The sequence below is a fragment of the Pristiophorus japonicus genome, chromosome 6 (genome assembly GCF_044704955.1).
Source record: "Pristiophorus japonicus isolate sPriJap1 chromosome 6, sPriJap1.hap1, whole genome shotgun sequence".
NCBI lineage: Eukaryota > Metazoa > Chordata > Chondrichthyes > Pristiophoridae > Pristiophorus > Pristiophorus japonicus.
The window spans coordinates 80,959,423-80,983,063 of NC_091982.1; the positions used below are offsets into that span (position 1 = coordinate 80,959,423).

The 23,641-nt window shown below is 46.3% G+C and overlaps 1 long non-coding RNA gene across 1 annotated transcript in view; it reads right to left on the reverse strand.

The window, feature by feature from the left end:
- Nucleotides 1-16,917, reverse strand: part of LOC139265173 (uncharacterized) — a 52,662-nt gene extending 35,745 nt beyond the window's left edge. Inside the window, exon 1 of the long non-coding RNA XR_011593490.1 lies at nucleotides 16,832-16,917. This is a non-coding gene — a long non-coding RNA (uncharacterized lncRNA). The remainder of the gene's footprint in view (nucleotides 1-16,831) is intronic.
- Between the last annotated feature and the right edge of the window lie 6,724 nt (nucleotides 16,918-23,641).

Sequence of the window (23,641 nt, forward strand, 5' to 3'; positions counted from 1 at the left end):
CCCTCATCTCCGGAATCAGCCTAGTGAATCGTCTCTGTACCCCCTCCAAAGCTAGTATATCCTTCCTTAAGTAAGGTGACCAAAATTGCACGCAGTACTCCAGGTGTGGCTTCACCAATACCTGTACAGTTGTAGCAGGACCTCTCTGCTTTTGTACTCCATCCCTCTCGCAATGAAGGCCAACATTCCATTCGCCTTCCTGATTACCTGCTGCACCTGCAAACTAACTTTTTGGGATTCATGCACAAGGACCCCCAGGTCCCTCTGCACCGCAGCATGTTGTAATTTCTCCCCATTCAAATAATATTCCATTTTACTGTTTTTTTTCCCCAGGTGGATGACCTCACATTTTCTGACATTGTATTCCATCTGCCAAACCTTAGCCCATTCGCTTAACCTATCTAAATCTCTTTGCAGCCTCTCTGTGTCCTCTACACAACCCGCTTTCCCACTAATCTTTGTGTCATCTGCAAATTTTGTTGCACTACACTCTGTCCCTTCTTCCAGATCATCTATGTATATTGTAAACAGTTGTGGTCCCAACACCGATCCCTGTGGCACACCACTAACCACCGATTTCCAACCTGAAAAGGACCCATTTATCCTGACTCTCTGCTTTCTGTTAGCCAGCCAATTTTAGATCCATGCTAATACATTTCCTCTGACTCCGCGTACCTTTATCTTCTGCAGTAACCTTGTGTGTGGCACCTTATCAAAAGCCTTTTGGAAATCTAAATACACCACATCCATCGGTACACCTCTATCCACCATGCTCGTTATATCCTCAAAGAATTCCAGTAAATTAGTTAAACATGATTTCCCCTTCATGAATCCATGTTGCGTCTGCTTGATTGCACTATTCCTATCTAGATGTCCCGCTATTTCTTCCTTAATGATAGCTTCAAGCATTTTCCCCACTACAGATGTTAAACTAACCAGCCTATAGTTACCTGTCTTTTGTCTGCCCCCTTTTTTAAACAGAGGCGTTACATTAGCTGCATTTCATCAGGACCAGGGGACTTGTCTACCTTGAGTCCCATTAGCCTGTCCAGCACTACCCCCCTAGTGATAGTGATTGTCTCAAGGTCCTCCCTTCCCACATTCCCGTGACCAGCACTTTTTGGCATGGTTTTTGTGTCTTCCACTGTGAAGACCGAAGCAAAATAATTGTTTAAGGTCTCAGCCATTTCCACATTTCCCATTATTAAATCCCCCTTCTCATCTTCTAAGGGACCAACATTTACTTTAGTCACTCTCTTCCATTTTATATATCGGTAAAAACTTTTACTATCTGTTTTTATGTTTTGCACAAGTTTACTTTCGTAATCTATCTTTCCTTTCTTTATTGCTTTCTTAGTCATTCTTTGCTGTCGCTTAAAATTTTCCCAATCTTCTAGTTTCCCTCGCTGCTTTGGCCACCTTATACGCATTGGTTTTTAATTTGATACTCTCCTTTATTTCCTTGGTTATCCACGGCTGGTTATCCCTTCTCTTATCGCCCTTCTTTTTCACTGGAATATATTTTAGTTGAGCACAATGAAAGAGCTCCTTAAAAGTCCTCCACTGTTCCTCAATTGTGCCACCGTTTAGTTTGTGTTCCCAGTCTACTTTAGCCAACTCTGCCCTCATCCCACTGTAGTCCCCTTTGTTTAAGCATGGAACCGGCACAGCCGGCTTGCCGGCTTTCTAATGTACAAAACCGCGCTTGCGTGGTATTTTGAATGGCCCACGCAGCTTCTTAAAGGGGCCACACAGGACCAAAACAATTACAGGGAACATTGCTTTGCACCCTCCGTAAACTTGAGCTCATCCAATGCTCTGCTGCCCGTATCCTAACCCAGCATTCGGCGCAGTGGCCCTGACCTGCAAGGACCATCAGCAGGTCAGGGCCTCAAAGGAGCATACCACTGCAAGGTACAGCGCGCACTGGAGAGCGACGGCTGTAAAGTGGACGACTGGATTGGATGTCACCAAAATCCAGGTCGCTGATTGGAGCATGGGCAGGTACTGCAGGAGCGGCGAGGTCGGGGCACAGGAGCAGCGAGTGATCATGGAGTGACATGATCGGGGCCCAGGAGAGGCGTGAGTTCAGGACCCAGAAGAGGTGAGGGCCCAGGGGCAGCATGGGCCAGCCCACACTGCAATATGTGTGCGCACTAGGTCCGTGCAGCAGAGCTGGTCTCCAGTCATCTTGGTTAATCCTTACCACTGGACCAAGTCCTAGCTCTGTCAAGCCCGTGGTGGCTGGTGTGCAACAGCCACCACATGTTAAAAAAATCCACACAGAGGCATCTTCCAACCTTCAACATCTAGTTCGGGACCTGGAATATTAAGTACTTCATTGAAACACCTGTGAACTCATCCCTTTTTAGTGTGGAAGCAAGTCACCCTCGATACGAGGGACCACCTATGATGACGATGAACTCGCACCAAGTCCTGTTCACCCATCACCCCTGAGTTCGCTGACCTACATTGGCTCCAGGTCCGGCAACGCCTCAATTTTAAAATTCTCACTCTTGTTTTCAAATCTCTACATGGCCTCGCCTCTCCCTATCTTTGTAACCTCTCCCAGCCCTATAATCGTCTGAGATCTCTGCACTCCTCCAATTCTGGTGACTTGCGCATCTCCGATTTTAATCACTCCACCATTGATGGCCGTGCATTAGCTGCTTAAGCCTTAAGCTCTTGAATTCCCTCCCTAAACCTCTCTGCATGTCTCTCTCTGTCTTCCTTTAATACAACCTACTCACCTCCTTACAACCTACCTCACCTGTCCTAATATCTCGTTATGTAGCTCAGTGTCAAATTTTGTTTGATAATGCTCCTGTGGTGCGATTTCCCCTACCTTGGCGGGTCCGTGATTGGGCAAAATCAGTGGCGGTCCCAACCCCGCTGCTGGCTCCAGCCTGCTGTCCAAAATGATTTTCCCCTGATTGGTGGGAGTCACAACAAGCAGGGAGGTTCTCTTCCCTTCTGATGGGTGGAAGAGACCTCCACAGCAGACCAACATTGCACATTGCACAGGAGGGCACAAGCAGGGATGTCGTCAGGAGGACCAGGCTGCAGTGGCACAAACCTTTCGATTATCTCAGTAGATCACGAAACATTACTGCAAAGCTGTGACACTCATCACCACAGCAACAACAACTTGTATTTATATAGTGCCTTCAATGTAGTGAAATGTCCCAAGGCGCTTCACAGGAGTAGTATGAGACAAAGAATTTGACATCGAGCCACATAAGGAGAAATTAAGGCAGGTGACCAAAGGTCAAAGAGGTAGGTTTTAAGGAGCTTCTTGAAGGACGAAAGAGAGGTAGAGAGGCGGAGAGCTTTAGGCAGGGAATTCCAAAACTTAGGACCTAGGCAACAGAAGACACGGTCACCAATGGTTGAGTGATTATAATCAGTGATGCTGAAGAGGGCAGAATTAAAGGAGCACAGATATCTCAGGGGTTTGTGGGGCTGAAGGAGATGACAGAGATAGGGAGGGGTGAGGCTATGGAGAGATTTGAAAACAAGGATGAGTATTTTGAAATCAAGGCATTGCTTAACTGGGAACCAAGGTAGGTCAACGAGCATAGGGGTGATGGCTGAGCAGGACTTGGTGCGAGTAAGGACATTGGTAGCCATGTTTTGGATCACCTCTAGTTTACATAGGGTAGAATGTGGGAGGCCAGCCAGGAGTGTGTTGGAATAGTCAAGTCTAGAGGCAACAAAGGCATGGATGAGGGCTTCAGCAGCGGATGAGCTGAGGAAAGGGTGGAGATGGACGATGTTACGGAGGTGGAAATAGACAGTCTTAGTTATGCTGCGTATATGTGGTCAAAAGCTAATTTCAGGGTTAAATATGACTCAAAGGTTGCAAACAGCATGGTTCAGCCTCAGAAAGAAGCTGGGGAGAGGGAGGGAGTCAGTGGCTCGGGAACGGAGTTTGTGGCGGGGACTGAAAACAATGACTTCTGTGTGCACCTTTGGAAGTGGCTTAGTGAGTTGCAGTGAATGGTGAAACTTAATGGTAACCCCGCAATGGTGATGAGTGTGAAAGGAATGGCTTGGACATTGTAGGTGTAATATAGAGCTCCTTCTAGGGGACTACTGCTTCACCTAGTGGACTACTGTAGTAATACAATAAAAGGATCATATGACAAGGTCACATGACAAGTTCCTGTAGAGCCATCTTGTGTACGTGTGTGTTTGTGATATCGTAAAGAATATATCACATTGGCAACAAGGATGGGATAATCGGATTCCCTAGCTGAAATGTTTGTTGGTGGATCATCCAGCCAAACAACAGAGAGACTTTGAGTGATTCTTTGTTTTGCAGCACAGCTAAAAAAAAATCCAAAGTAAATTACAAGCACACTTGGCTGAACGGAAGAGTCCACATGGCCGTGCCTATGGGAACAATAGGGAGCTTGGGTGAGTTCCATCATGACGGAGAGACTTTTGGAGTGTATGTGGAGCGGTTAGAAATGTTTTCCATCACAAATAGTATGGTCGAAGTCTCCGATGATGAAAACTGTAATCAGGTAGTGTTAGAAAGAAAACGGGCTATTTTCCTGACTGAAGCAGGCTCCGAGGTGTATGAAACCCAGAAAAATGTCCTTGTTCCTGTCAAGCCAAAGGACATGCCACTGATGGAGATTCTAGCCATGTTAGAACAGCACTACAGCCCTGAGCCCCTGGAAATTGCTGAAAGTTATCATTTTGGAACATGAGATCAATTAATTGATGAGGGTGAGTACATTGTAGCTTTAAAAAAGCTATCCATTCACTGTCATTTCAGAAACTTTCAGGGGCGAGCATTGCATAAGAACATAAGAAATAGGAGCAGGAGTAGGCCACTTGGTCCCTCGAGCCTGCTCCTACATTTAATAAGATCATGGCTGATCTGCTCATGGACTCAGGTCCACTTCCCTGCCCGCTGGCCAGAACCCTTTACGCCCTTATCACTCAAAAATCTGTCTATCTCCACCTTAAATGTGTTCAATGACCCAGCCCCCAGCCTCCACAGCTCTCTGGGGCAGAGCATTCCATAGATTTACAACCCTCGGAGCAAAGAAATTTCTCCTCATCTCAGTTTTAAATGGGCGGCCCCTTATCCTGAGACTATGTCCCCTCGTTTTAGTTTCCTCTATGAGTGGAAATATCCTCTCTGCATCCACCTTGTCGAGCCCCCTCATTATCTTCTAAGTTTCTATAAGATCACCTCTCATTCTTCTGAACTCCAATGTGTATAGACACAATCTACTCAACCTATCCTCATAAGTCAACCCCCTCATCTCCGGAAACAATCTAGTGAACCATCTCTGAACAGCCTCCAATGCAAGTATATCCTTCTTTAAATACGGAGACCAAAACTGTATGCAGTACTCCAGGTGTGGCTTCACCAATACCATGTACAGTTGTAGCAGGACTTCTCTGCTTTTATACTCTATCCCCCTTGCAATAAAGGCCAACATTCCATTTGCCTCCCTGATCACTTGCTGTACCTGCATACTAACTTTTTGTGTTTCATGCACAAGGACCCCCAGGTCTCTCTGTACTGCAGCAATTTGCAATTTTTCTCCATTTAAATTATAATTTTCTTTTCTATTTTTCTGCCAAAGTGGATAACTTCACATTTTCCCACATTATACTACATCAGCCAAATTTTTGCACACTCACTTAGCCTGTCTATATCCCTTTGCAGATTATTTTGTGTCCTGTTCACAATTTACTTTCCACCCATCTTTGTATTATCAGAAAACTTGGTTACATTACACTCGGTCCCTTCATCCAAGTCATTAATATAGATTGTAAATAGTTGAGGACCCAGCACCGATCCCTATGGCAACCCACTAGTCATTGTTTGCCAACCGGAAAATGACCCATTTATCCTGACTGTCTGTTTTCTGTTAGTTAGCCAATCCTCTATCCATGCTAATATATTACCCCCAACCCCGTGAGCTTTTATCTTGTGCAATAACCTCTTATGTGGCACCTTATCGAATGCCTTCTGGAAATTCCAAATTCACTGGTTCCCCCTTATCCATCCTGCTCATTACAGCTTCAAAGAACTCCAGCAAATTTGTCAAACATGATTTCCCTTTCATAAAACCATGTGACTCTGCTTGATTGAATTATGCTTTTCCAAGTCCTGCTACTGCTTCCTTAATAATGGACTCCAGCATTTTCCCAATGACAGATGTTAGGCTAACTGGTCTATACTTTCCTGCGTTTTGTCTGCCTCCTTTTTTAAATAGGGGCGTTACATTTGTGGTTTTCCAATCCGCAGGGATTGCCCCATAATCCAGGGAATTTTGGTAGATTACAACCAATGCATCCACTATCTCTGCTGACCGCTTTGTTTGTGGGATGAAAAATGAAGCAATCAGTTGTTGACAACCCCTAACTTGACTTTTGATTTAGCTTGTCAGGCAGCTATGTCGATGGATATGGCCGACCAATACTCCTGAAAATTTCATGCCATTTCCAGTCGTCAGACAACTGAGGTGAATCGCCTGCAGGTTAAAAGTAAAAGGCAGTTGGGCCCCAAGGCCTCAGCAACTGACCAAGGTAACTATACATTGAAGTCATGCTATCGGTGCCTGGGACAACACATTGCTCAAAACTGTCCATATGTGAAGGCAGAGTGTTTCTTCTGCAAGAAAACTGAGCATCTTGGAAAGACATGCCGACTGAAGAGTACACCAACTTTCAATACTATGAGTAGAAATCGCCAGAGACAATATAGCATTGAAGAGAAGCAACAGGACGAGGAGGTTCTGGAGATACATGTCAGCAGGAGAACAAAGGGCAATGATTCGCCATCCATCATCGTATCGTCATTCAAGTAGACGTTGCAGGAACCAAGATACCCATGGAAATAGACACTGGTGCATCCGTGAGCATAATACCAGAATCGCTATATCTTGACAAGTTGAGTGATTTTCGACTGGAGAAGTCGAAGTTAGAGCTTCCAGGCTATGCAGAAGAGCAAATCCCTGTGGTAGAACGTATTACCATACTCGTGAAATACAAACATCAGTTTCAGACCTTGCCTCTCTTAGTAGTGTCAGGGAAAGCCTGTCTTGATAGATAGAAATTGGTTGGGATCACTGAAGCTGGATTGAAATTAGATTTTTCATGTTGAAACGTAATTTGCATCGAAGGATGATGTCATCAAGCAATATTCATAGGTGTTCCTCGAAACAGGCAGTCCAATCCAAGGTTTCAAGACAAGTGTCAGCATACAGAAGGACGCTAGACCAGTTTACTGCAAGCCATCTCCCAAACCTAACGCACTCACGGAGAAAGTTGAGCAGGAACTCAAAAGACTAGAAACTGAGAACATTATCTCTAAGGTAAATCTAAGTAATTGGGCTACACCCATTGTTGTTGTACCGAAGTCAGATGGTAATGCTAATGCTATGTCCAAGTTGCCATCCCCATCACAAGTTGCACCCAATAAGGAAGAAGTGTTCTATTTTTCATACATTGCTGAACTGCCAGTCACAGCTGAAGAGATTGGTAGAGCAACCAAACATGACTAGTCATGTCAAAGATGTATGATAACATAGCAAATGGCTGGCCAAACAAGGTATCAGAGAAAGATATTCATCCATACATTATTCATAAGAATGAATTATCAGTAGCTAAAGATTGTATCATGTGGGGTGCAAAAGTAGTTATCCCAAATAAATTCAGGTCCAAATTATTAGGAGATCTTCATGACCAGCACCTGGGAATGTGCTTGACCAAGTGTTTTGCATGCAGTTACTTATGGTGGTCAGGTTTAGATAAACATATAGAGTACATCGTTAGTCAATGTACAACATGTCAATCGGTAAACAAGAAACCACCATCAGTACCATTGCAGTCATGGAAATGGTCTCCCAGGGTGCAGCAAAGGTTACATGTAGATTTTGCTGAGCTAGAAGGACAGCAATTGTTCATTGTGATTGATAGTGGGTAGAGGTGTTTCCAATGCGGAAAATAACAACAATTTAAACACTAGAGAATTTTCGAAGATTGTTTTCTTCATCTGGGCTCCCAGAAGAAATTGTGTCTCATAATGGGCTGCAATTTTATTCAGAAGAATTTGCACAGTTCATAAGCAGAAATGGTGTGAAATATACTAATGTTCCACCATTCCACCCTGCTTCAAATGGTGCAGCAGAGCGCACAGTACAAATTGTAAAACGTGCCCTCATCAAGCAAATATTGGATCCAAATCCAAAGAAACAGCAGTTGTCATTGGACCACAAATTGGGAAATTTTCTAATTACTTATCGTGATACTCCTCATACAATTAATGGTAGAACACCAGAAGAGTTGTTTCTCAAACGACAGCCACGAACCAGATTTTCGTTATTAAAGCCAAACTTGGCACAGCCAGTAGAAGAAAAACAATTAAGACAGAAAGAGAATCATAATAGAGGTAGAGTAAGAGAGAGAAGTGTGAAATTGAATCAGAAGATTAGAGTGAAGAAGCATCACCATAAATGGTTAAAGTGATTACCAGGAAGAATAGTGAAGATTATATGGTCCTCGCAGATATTTGGTCAAGATGTTTGATCATGGAAAGGTTAGATTTGTTCACATTGATCTTTTTTTACAGGTGTGGAAGGAGTTGAAAATTTGAATTATCCGATTATTTCTGATGAGTCATATAGCCTTGTTACAAGTAGAGTACCAGTAGAAAATCCTACATCAGATGTACCAAAAACAAGTCCAAGATAATGTTAGAATTTAAGTCTGAGTCCGAGAAAGGCAGATAAACAGTCTGAAGCTGTAGAGTGTCCAAATGTAGATCAAAGGTTGCCCTTGGAGAAAAACTCTCCTCAGGCTCAGCCTAGAATGAGTCTAAGTTCAACACATGTTTGGAAAGTTCTGTTCAAGACTGAAGGTATCCTCTTTGAAACAGAAAACCAGTGGTTAAATTTGATTTGTTAATATGGCAAAATAAGTCCATATCTTTTGTTGTGTATAACCATGTAAGTTATGTATAATGATTATTTTGTTATGATTACTTCTTCATTAAGGAGGGAGGTGTAATATAGAGCTACCCTAGTGGACTACTGCTCCACCTATTGGACTACTGTGGTAGTGCAACTACTGCTGTAAATACAATAAAAGGATCACGTGACAAGGTCACATGACAAGTTCCTGTAGAGCCATCTTGTGTATGTGTGTGTTTGTGATGTCATAAAGAATATATCACAGTAGGGATGCTTTATGTTGGTGGTGTGGGGTGGTGTCAACCTGGTGCATCGTGTGATAGCCAGGGTGTACAGCATCAGTTGAAGTAAATCTGACCATGGTGAGGCCAATCCTGGTGTCCCGGGCAGCAATGTGGTTGGCTGCTGATGCCCTGTGTTCTGTAAGGTATCAATTGATTGCGGAGAATGTTGGTGTTGTTGTTGGTGCTGCTGGTCTGCCTGGTGATGCTGGTGTTGGGGTTCATCGTGGTCAGATTCTGAGGGCCAAGGTAACAGAGTGTAAATGGTTCCCATCATGATGGGGTAGATACCAGTTGAAGGTGAGATGACAGCAGCATTCTGTCAAAGTGAGAGAAGGTGCTGCAATGAGGTGAGCCTGGCTGGAGAGTTTTCAGGTGGGCACTAATGAGGCGCAACAAGGTTAACGCCCAAGGGAAGGGGTCGATAGCACCTTAGGGGATATTGCCACAGAGGTTTGGGGGGTATTGTGCTGTTAGTGCTGTGCCCTGCAATTTTCACCCCGGGCTAGCGCACACACGGCAATGACGCAATCGGCGTGCATGCCAACCCCTCACCGGCTCGCGCTGACACTTTTACGCTCATGGGGGGGATTGCCCCATGGGCGGCGAGGATGGCACGGCTGATGTCAGCCCCTTAAAGGGTAGGCCGTTTGCGCTGTGGGCCGCCATATTTTTCTGTTGGCTGACTCTTCTGTCGGCCCGACAATGGCGGCCCTCGCCTCAACCGGGCCGCCATCCTGCAACCCGGCTCTCCGTTATGGGTGCCGGGCTGTTGGCCTGGTTGAGGACGTCCCTGGTGGCCCAGTGGCGGCCGCCAAAGGGACTGCAGAGCGCGCAGCTGGCATCCCATTTAATTGAAGGGAAGGTGTGTTCTGCCGCATCAGCGCTACATGAAGCATCCGCGTAGCGCTTCTTTTGTTGGGCGGAAGGACTGAATTCCGCGCCGGGGACAGAACTTCCGGGTTGGGTGATAAATGTCCCGGAAGGTTACTGCCTCCAAACGGGGCACAGGGTAATTTTGCCCCAATCTGTCTTCCAAGGGGAGAAACCAAAGAGTCTCTGGGTTTGGAAAGTGTGCAGATGTAAATTGTGAGGCTTTATACAAGTTTTAACGCTGTCACCGATCATCTGCTTCAATGGCCACTCAACCTCTGCCTCAGATGAACAGACGGGGTCCAGGAGTAGCGAGAAATCCATGGGTGATCTGGTAAAGTTAGGTGAGTAAAATATCACTGTTCAGGGTTTGTAAACAAGCCAATAATTGATTCAATTGCCTCCCCCGCCGGTTGCGTGTTGGTTCTGTTCAGCACTGACAAACCTGATGTTTGGGAAAGGTGTGTGACGGCGGGTTGACAGCGGGGTCCCGACCTGCTGTCAAAAAATAACATTTTCCCACCTGACCCTCCATCAAATGTGCCTGCTAACCCCCTGAAAAATTCTCCCCTGTGAAGCACCTTGGGATGCTTTACTGCATTAAAGGTGCTATGTTGTTGTTGTTACACTTGAAGATTGGCAATTGAGCAAGGTACTTGAGGTGCCAATCAAAACAAAAAACATTTTAAAAGAAGTGGCACTAGATGGTACAGTGGGTTAATACATTCTCCTTCCATCTCCAGCAAATGGATTGGAATCAAGCCTTGTGATGGGATAAAAACATCGTCTCTCTCTCTGCTGTGTGTTAGGTTCCTTTACAAAATGGGTTTGAGACAATCTCCTAACTCAGTACAGATTGGCAATTTCATGTAGAGGGCTGGTTTGGGAAAGGGAAAAATTCATGCTGATCTGTCTTTTGAGAATAGGATTAAAGCACTTTGTTTGGGCTGAATTTGGTCTTCTTTATCTGTCCTAAAGTATTTTACTCTGGCACCGGATGGAAAAAATACTTAACTCCCCAGCGCCAACACCAACTTGAAAACAATTTACTATGGCAGATTTGTCCGTGTAATTCCAACACATACAATCAGTGCAGAGTGCAATCTAATAAAATTGATGAATAAAGCCCTTGCCAGCCATGAGCTTATCATGGATGATTGCATTGATATCATGGCCTTGATGGAAACCTGGCTGAGAGGTGATGATATCTTACCCCTAAATGAAGCCTCCCAGCCTGGCTATACCGTCCACCACTTTCCCCTCCCAGACCTTTGCGGTGGCAGTGTAGCTCTCATCATCGATAGATTCTACAACAGTCCCAGCGGATTGGAAGGAATTTTAAGAAAGGAGGGAGAGAGAAAACAGGGAACTACAGGCCAGTTAGCCTGACACAAGTTTTCAGGCAAATGCTGGAACCATTATTAAGGAAGTGATAACAGAGCATTTAGAAAATCATAATATGATTAGGCAGAGTTAATATGATTTTATGAAAGGGAAATCATGTTTAACCAATTTATTAGAGTTTTTTGAGGATGTAACTAGCAGGGTAGATAATGGGGAACCAATGGATGTAGTTTATTTGGATTTCCAAAAGGCATTCGATAAGATGCCACATAAAAGGTTGCTCGGCAAGATAAGGGCTCATTGGGTTTTGGATAATATATTAGCATAGATAGAGAATTGGTTAACAGACAGAAAACAGAGGGTCGAGATAAACGGGTCACTTTCTGGTTGGCAAGCTGAAACTAGTGGGGTATCACAGGGATCAGTGCTTGGGCCTCAACTATTTACAATCTATATTAATGACTTAGATGAAGGGACCAAGTGCAATGTGTCCACATTTGCTGACAATACAAAGCTAGGTGGGAAAGTAAGCTGTGAGGAGGATACAAGCAACCTGCAAAGGGATATAGACAGGTTAAGTGAGTGGGCAATAAGGTGACAGATGGAGTATAATGTAGGAAATGTGAGGTTATTCTCAGGAAGAATAAAAAAATTAATATTTTTTAAATGGTGAGAATCTGTTGGTGTTCAGAGAGATTTTGGTGTCCTCGTACAGGAAACACAGAAAGTTAGTATGCAGGTACAGCAAGCAATTAGGAAGGCAAATGGCTTTTATTGCAAGGGGGTTGGAGTACAAGAGTGAGGAAGTCTTATTACAATTGTACAGGGCTTTGATGAGACCGCACCTGGAGTGCTGTGCACAGTTTTGGTCTCTTTATCTGAGAAAGGACATATATGCCTTAGAGGTGGTGCAATAAAGGTTCATTAGATTGATCCCTAGGATGAGAGGGTTTTCCTATGAGGAGAGATTGAGCCTATACTCTCTGGAGTTTAGAATAATGAGAGGGGATCTCATTGAAACATACAAGATTCTGAGGGGGATTGACAGGGTAGATACTGAGAGGTTGTTTTCCCTGCCTGAAGAGTCTCAAACTAGGGATACTAGTCTCAGGATAAGGGGTCGGCCATTAAGACTGAGATGAGGATAAATTTCTTCATTCAGGGAGTTGTGAATCTTTGGCATTCTCTACCCCATAGGGTTGTGGATGCTCAGTCATTGAGTATATTTAAGACTTTGATCAATAGATTTTTGATCACTCATATCAAGGGATATGAGAATGGGGCGGGAAAGTGGAGTTGAGGTAGATCAGCCTACTCCTGCTGACATATTTCTTATGTTCTTAAAACTTTATAACAACTCACTTTAGAATCTTGCTTTCATGCTGTGCCAACAGAAATAAAAGCTGATTGCGGTTTGTCACAACAACAACGTATATTTATATAGCATCTTTAACATAATAAAACATTCCAAGGCACTTCACAGGAGTGTTATCAAAAAAAATTCATATAAGGAGATGTTAGCGCAGATGACCAAAAGCTTGGTCGAAGAGGTAGGTTTTAAGGAGCATTTAAAGGAGGAAAACGGCGGAGCGGTGGAGAGATTTAGGGTGGGAATTACAGAGCTAAGGACCAAGGTAGCTGAAGACACGACCGACAACGAAGTAACATAACCACTGCACTACCATACCCAGCACTCAAACTTGGTGGCGTGTAAAACAGATGGGTGATTTGATTGTGTCACCTTCCTGTCGCGAAGGTTAGTTTAAAACTATTGTCTAAGAGTTGAGCACATAATCTAGATTGACACAGTACTGAGGGAATGCTATACTGTTTAAGGTGCTGCCTTTTTGGATGAGTTGCTAAATGCTCTGGCTGCCTATTCAGGTGGTTATACAAGATCCCAGGGCACTATTTAAAGAGCAGGGTAGTTCTTGCAATGTCCTGTCCAGTATTTATCTCTCAACCAAGACAACTAGAAACAGACTAGCTGGTCATTCATTTCATTGCTGTTTGTACAACTGAGCTGACTAGTTTGCCTACTAAAGAACAGTGACTACGTTTTAAAAGTAATTAATTGACTGTGAAGTGCTTTGGTGCATCCTGAGGATACAGAATGTGGTATATAAATGCAATTAGTTCTCTCTCTCTCAACTAGGTACAGGGATTTAATCAAGTGTTGTTAAATATTAAAACTTTTATTTCATCGTAAAAGTGATTCTGTCAAAGCCAAGAAACTGTCACTCTTCAGTAGTTCTAACTATTTAACCACAGACATATTTCAATGTAATTTATATTAACACGATGACATTAAATTAAATTCAGTTCAAAATAGATTAATTCCACAACATGTAATTTCTGAGAAATATAGTTTAGGTTCAGATGAGTCATCTGTCCAGACTGGTACTTTACATATATCACTTCAACTTAAGACAATGAAGACTCATTTAGACATTCCAGTAAATGCTCACACCCATTATGTGGGCATGGTTCCATTCATTTGAGCTTGCAAGAAAGTAGCTGCCAGCAACCCCCAGCTAAAAGGGCAATAGATGGTTTAATTGGTGACTCAACTGGCCAATCCCTGGAAATAGAAAGCTGGGCGAGAGTAAGCAGTCAAGCCCTTCGCTACTTGTCCAACTAAGGAAATAATAAGGAAACAACGAAGCACACTGTCAAGAACAGTCTCGTTTGATCTGACAGGGAAGTGAGACCTAGAGAGTGAAGGTAATCTCTTCAAACTCAGGGCTGATCATTTTCAGGGACTCTTCTGATCAGAAGACTGAATATCGCCCACTAACAGGGACAGTGTGGTGCACGTTGTTATGGAAATAATTCAAAGTAAGATGAGATTTACTATAAAAAATGTTTTGTTCATTCAATTATTTTTTTAAAAATAAATCAACCAGTTAATTTATAAAGAGCCACATCTCACTAAAGTGTTCAATAAATTGCCTTTCAGATGATTAGAGACACTCATAAGTACATAAGAAATAGGAGCAGGAGTAGGCCATTTGGTCCCTTGAGCCTGCTCCACCATTCAATAAAATCATGGCTCATCTGATCCTGGCCTCAACTCCACTTTCCTGCCCGCTCCCCATAACCCTTGACTTTTATCATTCAAAAATCTGTCTTTCTCCACTTTAAATATATTCAATGACCCAACCACCACAGCTCTCCGGGATAGAGAATTCCAAAGATTCGCAACCCTCTGAGAGAAGAAATTCCTCCTCATTTCCGTTTTAAATGGGCACTCTCTTATTCTGAAACTATGCCCCCTAGTTTTAAATTCCCCCATGAAGGGAAACACCCTCTCTGCATCTACCCTGTCCATCCCCCTCAGAATCTTATACGTTTCAATCAGATCACCTCCCATTCTTCTAAACTTCAATGAGTACAGGCCCAACCTGCTCAACCTTTCTTCATAAGACAACCCCTTCATCTCAGGAATTAACCGAGTGAACCGTCTCTGAACTGTCTCCAATTCAAGTCTATCCATCCTTAAATAAGGAGACCAAAACTGTACACAGTATTCCAGGTGTGGTCTCACCAACACCCTGTACAGTTGTAGCAGGACTTCCCTACTTTTATACTCCATCACCCTCGCAATAAAGGCCAACATTCCATTTGTCTTCCTAATTACTTGCTGTACCTGCATGCTAATATTTTGGGGCCGAAATTTCCCCTCTCCTTACCGCCATAAATCGCCGGCTACGCTGCCGAGTGGAGCGACCGCTGATTTTTCGTGGAATGGCCGCTGTTAACCCAATTGTCCTGCCTCCTGAGGTTTCCTGGCAGCGCCCTGATCCCTCCCTTACCATTCCACTGCTGCCGATCCATGGTAAGCGCGCCAACACCCGTGCGCACCGCCGATCTACCCCCCCACCCCCGACGGCGACATTCCCCTCTGAAAATCTTTGGCCCGCCCGGCGGTGCCAAAACCTGTTGTTTCCCGGTGGTCCAGTGAGGCTGAGGCCTTCTGCAACGGCGGTGCGGCTTCCCTTAAAGGGGAGGATGCACTGCCGCTGCCCCACATCTTTTTTTGTCAGCCGACTGCCAGGTCGGCCTGACAATTATGACCCCGGGTTCAGCCGGGCCACCAACAGGTAGCCTGGCACCCCTCTTGGCCTACTGGCCTGGCCGAAACCCTCCCTGGCGGCCCAGTAGGCTGAAGTTTTAAAATCGTGGAGGCTCTCCCCTTTAAGTGAAGGGGAGAGCGTGGTGACGTGGCGCCGTGATGACATCATCGTGGCAGTGAGTCCTCATCGCCCCATATCTGACCCTCAGGTTTTGTCACCGCTCCCATTAAGAACGACTTCCGGATCCAAGGAAAAGAAAACAACAAAGAGCCGAATGTTGCTTAAAAGGCGACCTGAGCCGCAGCTGCGGTAAAAACCATCGAAAGGGGCGGGGGGGGTGGGGAGGCAATTTCTACCCCTTTGTGTTTCATGTACAAGAATCCCCAGATTCCACTGTACCACCACATTTTGTAATCTCGCCCCATTTAAATAATAATTAGCTTTTTTATTTTTCCTATTAAAGTGGTTAACCTTACATTTTCCCACATTATGGGCCCAAGTTTCGGGCTGCGCCTAGAACGGCACAGTCCCGACCTGGACGCCCGTTTTTCGCGCCACAAAGTGCGCCTAAAAAAACCCTCCGTATTCTCCACCTCCCTGCAGGTCCTCTGGCCCTCGGCGCAGTGCAGCAGGAGCTGTAGGGGGCGGAGCCAGGACCCTGCGCTGAAAACAGTGCCGGGACCTCTGCACATACGCGCTACAGTGGGCGCGCAAGTGCAGTAGCTCCAGGCGCCCAAAACTGTGTGGGAGGGGCCCGAAGCACGCAGCCCCTAGCCCTGGCCGAATGGCCTCACTGGGGCTGCGTGAATAAGGCTGCCTCCCACGGCCAGCTCCTGCTTCCTCCCGACCTGACTCGACTCCCGCTTCCCGCCCCCCGCCTCCGGACCGGACCCGACACCGACCCGACTCCCGCTTTCCCCCGCCCCTGCCCCCGGACTGGACCCGACCTGACCTCCCTCCCCCCGACTTGACCTCCCTCTCCCTCCCTCCCCCCGACCCGAACCGAACCGACCTCCCTCCCACCACCCCCCCGACCCGCGCTCCCCCCGACCCGCCCCGCGATCCCGACCCGACTCAACGCCACCTACCTGTAAATCTGGTCATTAATATAGATTGTAAATAGTTGAGGCCACAGCACTGATCCCTGTGGTACCCCACTAGTTACAGTTTGCCAACCAGAAAATGACCTATTTATCCTGACTGTCTGTTTTCTGTTGGTTAGCCAATCCTCTATCCATGCTAATGGGAGGAAAATTGTGGTCGGAGGCTTCCTTCATACCAACTCTTCCGACCCGAAAAAGATCTACAAAATTACCTGATGGTCCCAGAGGAACATAGAATTCCGGTTGGAGGCCTAGATTCGCTGCGCAGCACATGGGGAGATGTCTTTCATGTACGTACGTACATGCTAGAGTCATGTGGGCCTGGACCATCAATCACTATGCAGTATTCTCATTGCTAAAAATAGTAACTCTGTACGGGTTCCCACTGCTATCAATGAGAAAAACCTCTGAAACACAGCACAATAAATAAATAAAGCACGTAAAATTTATTGAAATTAAATGTATTAAATGTTTTAGAAAATATATATATTTTTTGGAATGTTTTATAATTTGTTTTAATAGGGAAACTTACCTTAATGGCCAGGGTTTTTAATATAAAAATGAGTGTTTAAATTAAATTTTTATATGTTTTAAAAGTGTTACGCTTGGAAAAGTAAGCTATGCGCTTGCTTTTACCAGGCGTAAAAGTTTGAAGGAAATTCGCTGGGCATGAAATGGGCAAACCCAATCTCTCCCACGCGGATGTTCTTCTCCTGGGGATGCGGAGGATCTGTATGGAGAAATCTTGACAGATCGGAAAAGTTGTTTTTTGGCACACGGACCCGGCGAGGCTGCAATTTTTGGCCCATTATATTACCCCCAACCCCGTGAACTTTTAACTTATGCAGTAGCCTTTTATGTGGCACCTTATCGAATGCCTTCTGGAAATCCAAATACACAACATCTACTGGTCCCCCTTTATCCACCCTGCTTGTTACATCCTCAAAGACTTCCAGCAAATTTGTCAAATATGATTTCCCTTTCATAAACCATGCTGACTCTGCTTGACTGTATTATGATATTTTAAATGTCCTACTACTACTTCCTTAATAATGAACTCCAGCATTTTCCCAATGACAAATGTTAGGCTAACTTGTCTATAGTTTCCTGCTTTCTGTCTCCCTCCTTTCTCAATTCTCCCCAGTGATTTGCACCGTTTTTTTGACGCAGACTGCTTTTTTTGTCAAAGTTAAAAAATTCAAGTTTCCCCAATCAATTTACACCAGCGTGACTCAGTTAGTTACGATTTTTTTAGGTTACTTTTTTTTTTCAGTCAAAGGGGCCATAACCTGCCACCTACACCAATTCTGGCCAGTTAGGCAAGTTTGGCCAGCTCAGAGTTACTCTAGTTCTTCTTAGGCCAGCGTATTTAGCCCCTGTAGAAAAACCTTCTAGTGAGGTAAGGAAATCGGCGCAGGTAAGTAAATCAGCACAGCTGATGCCCAGACAGCAGCAGCAGGAGAGGTAAGAGATAGTGGGAGGAAGGGGGGGCCCTTTCGGGTATAGTTAGGTGTGGGGACCGGGAGGGAGGAGGCCATTCTGCCTGGGATAGATGCGGGGACCGAGACCGTGAGGCCATTTGGCCAGGGATAGGTGTGGGGACCGGGACCGGGAGGACATTCGGCCTGGGATAGGTGTGGGGATTCGGGAGGGAGGAGGCCATTCGGCCTGGGAGAGATGCGGGGACTGAGACCGGGAGGCCATTCGGCCAGGGATAGGTGTGGGGATCGGGATCGGCACCGGGAGGTCCTTTGGCCTAGGATCAGAGCGGGGACCGGCTCCCGCATCAGGAGGTGGGGGGAGGGGGGGACTTTAATAATTTAATGGAGGTAAGTTGCTGCAATGTGCAATGTGCTTTTGCAGGTTGCGAGCTGGCTGTATGTTTCACTTTCCAGCCTCAGCCCACATTGTGTCCCTGGTTACCGTGGCAACCCGATCTTTTTGGTGTAAATCAAGGCTCCACCCCCAAAACTAAATGACAGGCTAGGTGGCACCAAAACGAAGAAATCAAATGGGGAAACTTGAAAGATTTTTTTGGGTGTACTTGGGCCCCCAAAAAATGGGCGTAACTCTTCAAGTACGCCAAAAAACAGCTTTGGGGAAAAGTGAGCCCTTAAAACAGACCATCAGGTCCAGGGGACTTGTCCACCTTTAGTTCCATTAGTTTACCTAGTGCTTTTTCTCTAGTAATAGTGATTGTTCTAAGCTCCCACCTCCTAATAGCTCCTTGATTATCAATTACCGGGATGCTTTTAGTGTCTTCTACTATGAAGACCAATAAAAAATATTTGTTCAAAGTTTCTACCATTTCCCTGTTTCCCATTATTAATTCCCCAGTCTCATCCTCTAAGGGACCAACTTTAGCTATTCTCTTCCTTTTTATATACCTGTTGAAGCTCTTGCTGTCTGTTTTTGTGTTTCTTGCTTGTTTACTGTCATAAACTATCTTTTCTCTCTTTATTATTTTTTTGGTCGTCCTTTGCTGGTTTCTAAAAATGTCCCAATCCTCTGGCCTTCCACTATTCTTCGCAACATTGTATACATTTGTTTTCAATTTGATACCATCCTTTACTTTCTTAGTTAGCCAGGGATGGTTCATCCTTCTCTTAGAGTCTTTGGACCCGAAATTGATGGCCTTACCACCCACTGCCGCTGACTGCTGCCCATTGCCACCGACATTCCTCTTGAAGTTGTGCCCAGTGCCACTTTCCATTTGCTGTGGAGCGGGCGGGAGGGGAGACCCGTTGGGAACCGTCCGCTGACATCAGCGGACGGCCGAGTGGCGCAACTGAGCTCCCTCCCGCCAAGGTGCCATATTGATGCGGGCGGAAGTCGGCGGGAATCGGTGCCAGAACGGGGAAGGACCTCTGACTAGAGACTGTTCTATCTGCGACGGTGAGTATGAAGAGCTGCTTATCTGGATGGGGTCCCCTGAAGGTGTTCCAATGGTTTTTTTTTGATGATTTTCCTTTTCAGGTCTTTGACCCTCCATGGGCCCGACTCCATCCTCGGCGGCACTTCGGCGACAAGCACCTTTGCCCCCGAGATTGGGAGCTCCCGCCGGCTGCCACCTAGGTTAGTGGCATAAGTCCCTCTTTTGCCGCCCACCGCCCTTTCAAGGACATTTTTGACGAAAACCCCACCCAAAGTATTGTCAGGTACCTCGGCGGCCATCAGCGGTCCTTTGGGCGGCACTTGGGCGGGTGGGGGCCTTCACCAATTTGGGACCCTTTCTTTCTCACTGGAATATATCTTTGCTGAGTGTTATGAAATATCTCCTTAAATGTTTGCCACTGCTTTTCTACAGGCTTATCCTTTAATCTATTTTCACAGTCCACTTTAGCCAATTCTGCCTTAATATCTTTGTAATTGCATTTATTTAAGTTCAGGACATTAGTTTGAGACCTAGCTTTCTCACCCTCAAACTGAATTTGAAGTTCTACCATGCTATGATCACTCTTCCCAAGTGGATCCTTTACTATGAGATCAGTAATTAATCCAGTCTCAGTAGACATTACCAGATCTAAAATAATCTGCTCCCTGGTTGGTTCCACAATGTATTGTTCTAAGAAACCATCCCGAATACACTCTATGAACTCTTCCTCAAGGCTACCTTTACTAATTTGATTTACCCAATCAATATGAAGATTAAAATCACCCATGATTATTGCTGTACCTTTATTACTAGCCTCCATTATTTCTTATTTATACTCTGTCCTACAGTGTAGCTACTGTTAGGGGGCCTATAGACTACTCCAACCAGTGACTTATTTCCCTTATTATTTCTTATCTCTAACCAGACTGATTCTACATCTTGATTTCCTGAGCCAATATCATTTCTCACTACTGCACTGATCTCCTCCTTTATTAACAGAGCTACCCCACCTCCTTTTCCTTTCTGCCTATCCTTCCGAAATGGCAGATACCCCTGAATATTCAGTTCCCAGCCTTGGTCACCTTGCAACCACGTCTCTGTAATGGCTATCAGATCATACCCATTTATTTCTATTTGTGCCGTCAACTCATCCATCTTGTTACGAATGCTGCGTGCATTCAGATAAAGAGCTTTTAATTTTGTCTTTTTACCATTTTTCCTACTCTGACCCCACTTTCTGATACACTCTTATGTTTATATGCTCTGTCCCTTCCTGTCATGCTCTGGTTATCATTACCCCGATCGGCTACCTGTACTTTTGCCATTTCCTTTCTCTTTGACTTTTTAAATTTCCGCTCACCTGATCCCTCCCCTCCACTATTTTGTTTAAGCAATAGACGAGCAGCATTGGGCCATTGCCTGGAACAATCCACAGCGGTAACTCGTGAACTGCACCATTATATGACACGTTAATTTGTGCACCGCCAATCACCTTTATCAGTTCTTTGGTGTACGTGCGCAGCTTGGCGTTAACAGGGCTCAGCCTGGGCCTCACAGTCTTAGTATCCCACAGCTTATTAAATGCCCCATCATTCATGATCGATTGACTCGCCCCCGTGTCCAGTTCCATCGATACCGGTATCCCGTTAAACTTCACGTTAATCAAAATTGGTTTACTCTTGGTCATGAAGTACAGTCCATACACTTCCTCCTCTGACATCTCAGATTGCGTATCCGGATCCGCGCTAGTCTGATTCTCATATCCACGTGATGTGTCAGCTCGCTCGCTCATCTGCGGACACTTGTGCTGGAGATGCCCCACTCTCAGACAGGCTTTGCAACTATATTGCTTAAATTGGCACTGCTGGTGCCGATGATTTCCCCCACAACACCAACACGGAGAAGTCGGATACATTCCCGCTGGCAGACTTTGGGCGGCCACAGGTTTCGCGAACGCAGCCGGATAGGCCCTGCCATGTGCCGCTCTGCCGAACGCCGAATCAATCACATTTACAGTACTTGCCGAGGTTCGGTTCTTCACCGCTATTTGCTTTAAACTCCTGTCCGTTGTCATACATGATTGAGCGATCTGGATGGCCCTTTTTAAATCCAATTCCTCTGCTGTCAGAAGTTTGTGCAGGATCACCTCGTGGTTGATACCGATAACAAAGAAGTCCCGCAGCATGTCGGCCAACACCGTCCTGAACTTGCACCGTCCCGCTAGACGTCTCAGGTCGGCAACAAATTCTGTCGCACTCTGGCCCTCCGATCGAATGTGTGTATAAAACCTGTATCTCGAGATGATGATGCTGTCGTCTGGCTTGAGGTGCTCCTGTACCAATGTACACAACTCCTCGTACGTTTTCTCTGTTGGATCACTAATCATGAGTAGATTCTTTATCAGACCGTAGATCTTTGAACCGCACACAGTGAGGAACACGGCCCGGCTCCGATCTGCATTGTCGACCCTCTTCATTTTGTTGGCCACGAAGTACTGGTTCAAACAGCTCACAAAGTCTTCCCAATATTCTCCCTCCATGAATCGCTCTAAAAATCAAATCGTGCTCATTTTGCATTTGTGTCGCCAAATGTTATTCATGCAAGGACGATTCAAACTGAGTACTGTTTAACTGAACAAGGACAACCTTGGCTCTGCTTTATTATGGTCCAAAGTGCCTGACTCTCAAAATGGCTGGAATTTTATACCTGAGCAGCAGCGTGTGCGTGCTGCTCAGTGGCCTCCAACAATGACGCCATCTGGTGGCTAGAAACAGAATGTACATACATGACAAGAGCACAGGACACAGGACACAGGGCACAGGGCACAGAGCACAGGGCACAAGACACAGGGCACAGGGCACAGCGCACAGGGCACAGGGCACAGGGCGCAGGGCGCAGGACACAGGGCACAGGGCACAGGACACATGGCACAGGACACAGGGCACAGGGCACAGGGCACAGGGCACAGGGCACAGGACACAGGGCACAGGGCACAGGGCACAAGGCACAGGGCACTTGAGACAGGACACAGGGCACAGGGCACAGGACACAGGACACAGGGCACAGAACACAGGGCACAGAACACACGGCACAGGACACAGGGCACTTGAGACAGGACACAGGACACAGGACACAGGGCACAGGACACAGGACACAGGGCACAGAACACACGGCACAGGACACAGGGCACAGGGCACAGGACACATGGCACAGGATACATGGCACAGGGCACAGGACACATAGCACAGGGCACAGGACACATGGCACAGGGCACAGTGCACAGTGCACAGGACACATGGCATAAGGCACATGGCACATGGCACATGGCACAAGACACAGGGCACAGGACACAAGGCACAGGGCACAGAACACAGGGCACAGGGCACGGCACAGGGCACAGGGCACAGGACACAGGGCACAGGACACAGGGCACAGGACACAGGACACAGGACACAGGACACAGGACACAGAGCACAGGGCACAGGACGCAGGACGCATGGCGCAGGACGCAGGACGCAGGGCGCAGGGCTAAGGGCACAGGGCACAGGGCACAATACACAGGACAGGACACAGGGCACAGGACACGGCACAGGGCACAGGACACAGGACACAGGACACAGGGCACAGGACACAGGACACAGGACACCGGGCACAGGACACCGGGCACAGGACACAGGACACAGGGCACAGGGCACAGGGCACATGGTGCAGGACACAGGGCGCAGGGCACAGTGCACAGATCACAGGGCACAGGGCACAGGGCACAGGACACAAGGCACAGGGCACAGGGCACAGGGCACAGATCACAGGGCACAGGACACAGGACACAGCACACGGCACACGGCACAGGGCACAGGACACAGGGCACAGGACACAGGACACAGGACACAGGACACAGAGCACAAGGCACAGGACACAGGTCTCAGGGCACCAGGCACAGGACACAGGACACAGGGCACAGGGCACAGGGCACAATACACAGGACACAGGACACAGGGCACAGGACACAGCACAGGGCACAGGACACAGGACACAGGGCACAGGACACAGGGCACAGGACACAGGGCACAGGACACAGGACACAGGGCACAGTACACAGATCACAGGGCACAGGACACAGGGCACATGGCACAGGACACAAGGCACA